Source organism: Sinocyclocheilus anshuiensis, unplaced genomic scaffold, assembly GCF_001515605.1.
Source record: "Sinocyclocheilus anshuiensis isolate Anshui unplaced genomic scaffold, SAMN03320099.WGS_v1.1 scaffold717, whole genome shotgun sequence".
NCBI lineage: Eukaryota > Metazoa > Chordata > Actinopteri > Cypriniformes > Cyprinidae > Sinocyclocheilus > Sinocyclocheilus anshuiensis.
This window is the reverse complement of record NW_015539857.1, coordinates 41,292-47,377: the sequence shown is the minus strand read 5'-3', so window position 1 is coordinate 47,377 and position 6,086 is coordinate 41,292. Positions and strand designations below refer to the sequence as shown.

The 6,086-nt window shown below is 36.6% G+C and overlaps 1 long non-coding RNA gene across 1 annotated transcript in view; it reads left to right on the top strand.

The window, feature by feature from the left end:
• The first annotated feature begins 934 nt into the window (after window positions 1-934).
• The window catches only part of LOC107684864 (uncharacterized), a 41,667-nt gene continuing 36,515 nt past the window's right edge, over window positions 935-6,086 (top strand). Inside the window, exons 1-2 of the long non-coding RNA XR_001633897.1 lie at window positions 935-972; window positions 2,015-2,017. This is a non-coding gene — a long non-coding RNA (uncharacterized LOC107684864). The remainder of the gene's footprint in view (window positions 973-2,014; window positions 2,018-6,086) is intronic.

Genomic DNA, 6,086 nt, shown 5'->3' with positions numbered 1-6,086 from the left:
TAATGAGATTCGACTGATTTGGACCCCAGCTCATATAGGCATTTTGGGCAATGAGAGAGTGGATAAATTAGCTAAACAAGCAATTAAAAAATGAGAATATTGAAGTAAATATAAAGATGTCAAAATCTGAAGGAAAAAGTATAGTTTGGAAAGAAGCCATGAGAGAATGGCAACGTCAGTGGGACAGGGAAGCTAAAGGAAGACATTTGTATGCCATTCAAAATAAAGTTGGTGCAGAGAGGAATTGGGGAGGGACTAGGAGAGAAGAAATAGTGATGACAAGATTAAGAATAGGACACAGTAATTTAAATAGTACATTACACATTATAGGGAAGCATCCTACTGGTTTTTGTGAATATTGTCAGACAGAAACCATAGAACATGTTCTTTTGAATTGCAGAAGGTATATAACATCGCAGGAGAATAATCCAGTAGATGGCGGTAATGCAACGCTCTTGGATGCAAGCTGCCGTTAAACCTCGAAGAAGAGAAGAAGAAGATGTTCATTTGTGGAAATGACAAGTTCTTCTTCGGCTTTTGCCGTGGTACTGCGGGTTACACCAGCAACATGCTCGTGGACACTGCAGACTAGCGGTTTGCATGTGTACTGCACCTTGACGCGGACAACGACGCAGAAGTATAAATGAAAACTGACGCATAGCCTACGGCGTAAAGGCTACGGCGTAGGTCCGACGCAGAAGTATAAATCAGCCTTTTAAGCCAGGATGCGCTGATTAAACTAGGTCAAGCCGCACCTTTTCTGTTATCCTGGCTTTCTTAATTCTACTTTTGTGCAATACCCCTCTGTTTGACGTTAAGTATCTCTGTATGTTTGTTTTTGAAAAAGAAAAAAACAATAAACCAAAAGTAAAGCAAATAGAATTTGGCGGTTTTTTGATGATCCCGCCTCGCGGCGATGACCTCATCACTAGCGCGAGCTCACTCCGTCAGCGTCGAGTGTTCTGAGGAGAGGTGAGCAGTTCACAGTATTTCACTTATTTGCACAACTGTAAAATATACTTTACTTTTTTTATACGAGGTCGTTTCTGCCTTGTTTTAATCGTGCACAGCGCTGTTTCTGCGTTTGCTAACTTAAATAAGCGTGAGGAAAACGTTTATCTTTGGCTGATCAAACTTGTTATAGTCACTTTACATGGTTATAATTACTTACAAACACTGATAAATGCATCATATTGAGCCCAATTAATGAGCCACGTGGGACATTTTATATTATAAATCTGTTCGTGTATAGATTTAAAATGTCCCATGTGGCAATGAAATGCATATAATGTGTGCATTATTGCCACATGAGATTGCACTGTTACTGAGTGAGCTCTTGTCTCTTCAAAGATACAATTTAGAGGACATCTCCTTCACCTTTTACAAATTGATGTTTCGTATTTATTTCATTTAATGAAATTTGTTTTACATTTTAGAATATAAACAAATGTTAAAAATAAAATAATCATTCAATAATTATAATCGAGCTAAAGTGTTCAATTAATTGAGGTTTTGATTTTAGGTCATATTGTCCAGCCCTATTTCCGCTATTATATCATGGTTAATTTTTATGTCCTTTCACAGTTTTTTTTTTTTTTATGAGTTACTAAAAAAATAAAAAATTTTAATTTAATTTCAGAGTCAATCAACTTACAGCACATATGAGAGTTCATACTGGAGAGAAACCATTCACGTGTGATCAATGTGGGAAGAGTTTCACACAATCAGCAAGCCTTAAGAGACACATGAACATCCACACTAGAGAGAAACTATACACACGTGATCAGTGCAGAAAAACATTTTTGAGAGCTTCATACCTGAAGAATTTTTGAGGGAGGGCCCTTTTTGCTCTGTAACCTCGTAAGTGTGATAGGGTTCTGAACACAACACAAGGGTTAACTCGGCCTCCAAATTCCCCAGATCTCCATTGTGAAATGTTTGCTACTAAAATGAATGAAAAAACCTTGGCATTATTTGACTCTGTATCCAGTACTGGTGTGTTGCTGTGTTTCAGAAGGTTTATTACAGATTATGTCATGATGTTCAGTGTCGTACTGAATATTCTCGTTAGTTCGTTCAGATAATGTGGAGCTGCAGCCGCGCTCTCACCAAAACCTCTTATACACTGCATTTACCATCTGATAATTAATAAGAAATACCAAACAAGTATTAATAAAGGTGCTGACGACTGATGCTTGAGAGACACAAACTTTAATCACATCTCCGTTTTTCCTGTTTATTCAGGACTTTTCTGTTTTTACAGAGAGTCTCTTTCACCTAGAGATCATACTATAGAGACTGCGTCTGTTCCCCGAACTATAATCAGCTATATAACTAGCAAATCACTGATTCTTGAGAAGTGGGACAAAAACATGGTGCAATATTGAAAAAATAAAACCTTGTGCTCAGACAAATGAAACTACATTTGTGTCTTAATTTATTCATGAATCTTACATGTATTAAGCTACTGAGCTATGCTTTGATTCAACCTCCCAACTTTTCTCTTTTATCAAAATGTGCTTTTTACTTTGGACTGTGTAATATAAAGTTAACTATCCAAACCATCAATTACTGTATTAAAACAAATACAACAAACACTGAGTGTGTTACTGTTTATAACATTTTTAATCAAGATTCACATTTAAGTATTTTGATATATCGTTGGAAAACTTCAGCCTCACACAATCCAAATTCTGGCCAGAGGAGAACTGACCCCAGACTGAGCCTGCTCTCTCACAAGTGTTTTTTTTTTCTTTTCTCTCCATTTCTTTCTCCGCTTGAGTTTTGGTTCCTCGCCACTGTCACCGTTGTTTTGCTTAGTTGGGGACACTTCATTTCTGGCAGGATTGTAGACTTGATTAAAACACGAGGAACCAGAACCCCGGAGAATAAAACACGAGGAACCAGAACCCCGGAGAATAAAACACGAGGAACCAGAACCCAGGAGAATAAAACACGAGGAACCAGAACCCCGGAGAATAAAACACGAGGAACCAGAAACTTGGAGAATAAAACACGAGGAACAAGGGTGGTGTTTATTCTTCATTCATCTTTGACTATTTGTGGTACATCCACAGATCCTTTATGTGAAAATAAGACCGAATTACACTTGACCGTGTTCTTCTTAATGCTGGCTTGACCGCATTTGGCAACTGGTGATGCGTGGCGCTGCGACCTGACGCTGCCAACAAATATACTAAGGCTAATAGATAAACTAAGTTGACTGAAAGAGCAATACTAGCAATTAGCACCAAACTATATAGCTATGTAATTGCTAAATAGGTTAATTGCCTATTAGGCCATGTATTAGAAAAGTTTGAATTAGTAGAATATCCACTGTTATGAAAACTACAGAATAAACGCCTACAGTGTATTTATGACAACCTTTTACGGTAATATGTTGCATTTACGGGCTACATAAATTTCACCTCAATAAATGTTAGCCTGGAATGAATGCAAATTCCCATGATAAACATCTGGGATTTTGGAGCACCAACTTGTAAAAGTGCTTACCAGTAGGTCAACATAACTACAATGCGTTCTTTTGTCTTATTCTGCCCTCTAGTGGCTTATATTGAAATCAATACAAACCTTAACATAATGAGACTTATGTCGAAATAACGACTTATGTCGAAATAACGACTTAATATGTCGAAATAACGAATTCATATCTCGAAATAACGAGTTATGTCGAAATAACGACTTAATATGTCGAAATACGACTTAATATGTCGAAATAACGAATTAATATCTCGAAATAACGAGTTATGTCGAAATAACGACTTAATATGTCGAAATAACGACTTAATATCTCGAAATAACGAGTTATGTCGAAATAACGACTTATCTCAAAATAGCGACTTAATATCTCGAAATAACGACTTAATATCTCGAAATAACGACTTAATATCTCGAAATAACAAGTTATTATGTCGAAATAACGAGATAAGTTTTATTTTTTACACCACCATAAGTTTTCTTTCTTTTTTTTTTCCACCATGCGGTTCAGGGCTTCCGTAGGAAGCAACTACTCCTTTTAGTCATAAAGATAATCGGATTTGTAAAAGATTTGCCTTTATTTGTGTACATTCACAATAAAAACAGATCTTTGTGCTTTTGTAAAACAAGCCTAGAAAAATATGCCACTTACCGTCCGTTTCCTTTCGTGCAGCACAACAAAATTCTCTTTCGTTTTCTTAATTTATTATTTAAGTAAAAATATATTTGTCGTATAGGCCTATTTATTCGTTTTATATATATATAGCCTAGCTTTTATTATGTTTTTCTCCACTGCAGAAGCGTGCAGGTGCGTGATGTGTTATGATGTTCTGTTGTTTGTTGCTTTTTGCGCATGTAAAATGAATCCCCAGGAAACAAATGTAAGTATTTTTAACGGGTCACAGACACTTATCCTTTCTAATTTAATTAAATTCTAATTTAAAATAATCTTGTCGGTTAACGGTTAATAATCTGTTAACGAGCGTCGGTTGTCGGTTAGGAAAACTAACCGAAATGAACATCTAGCTCTATGTAGCCTGCTGTGTAGACCGTGAAGCTGTTTCAAACATAAAGCTTTACATGATGAGCGCTGCTCTCTCTGCATCAGCGGCTGCGCAAAAGCAGGTTTAAATATTCCGATGTGATTGTGATTTCAAAGGTTTAATAGACATTGCAGAATCACCGTCATTTAGGAATAAGAACGCGCGTGTTTGAATCGAAATCTTAATCTTTTAATGATTAAACGTGCATACATATGAGCCTTATAGCCTATGTATTTTTCAAGCCCATTTGTACCAGACCTCAAAAGTAACCCGGGCCCAGGCCAGGGCAGCCCCCCCGCTTCCGCGATCCATGATTCCTACTGGAATAAACATTCCCTCGAAACGCGATTGGGCTAGTTTTGAGTAGCAATTGGGCGGGTTTTGTTGCGAAAACCTGGCAACCCTGTTCCCTTCCCTCATTCAGTCAGCGTCGAGTCTTCTGAGGAGAGTTCAGCAGCTCACGGTATTTCTCATATTTACACAACTATCAAACACACTTTATACAGTCTGTTTAAGCCACATTTTACAGGCTCATTTCTGTATTGTTTTCATCGGGTTCAGCGCTACTTGTGCATCTTTTCTTGCTTCTTTCTACTGAAATAAACATTTAGTGCAGCAGCAGCAGCATGTGAGGAAAATATGAATTCATTCAGACCTGAGCGAGTTTGAGTGCTTTTGTGTGATTGTTTCGATGTTTGGAGTGAGAACTGTTACTGAATGTCAAGCCAAAAGTTAAAGTTTGAAGATCTGTGAGGAGAATTGATGGGAATCGATCTTAAATGTTGCTGCCTGCTGACATTTTATTTTCTACTCTTTTGACGTCTTTGGATCAAATATGATACTTACTTTACATTGTTAAAATACACTGGAACAGATACTGCTTAATACTTTACCTTGATACGTGAGACCTTTTAAATCTATATGTACATGTTAATCGATAAATATGAATATAGTTTGAAGCTGAAAACATTTTGCTTTGGTGCTTTTTATTTTTTGGAGGTTTTATGATTGTTGTCGGTTTCTGCACATTCAAAAATGCAACATGTAAATATTCTAATTAAGTTACTTTATTGCAATGGATGTACTTACTAGAAACTGTAGCGAATCAGCTCATGAGAAATATGAATAATTAATCATAACTAGTTATAATTAATTATAAATATTTAGATCCACTGTAGATATTTACTTGACCTCTCAGGGTCAACTGTCTGTCAATTCTAAGAACGTTAATTTCCTGGTTAAGGGAAATAACGTTCTTACTGTACAATTCTACACCGAGCTTGTAGCATAAATCTGCATGATTAAGTGACTCCAGTTATGAGCAAACAATGAACAACGTCAAGTGTGATACAAGTAAGACTTTATTAACTACATAAACACTTAAACTAGTCTAACATACTACATAAACACTTAAACTGGTCTAACATACACATAAACACTTAAACTGGTCTAACATACACACACACACACACACACACACACACACACACGCATACAGTTGGTATAGGAAAGGGTTAAAGCTTAAGCAGTAAAGAGGAGAGAAAT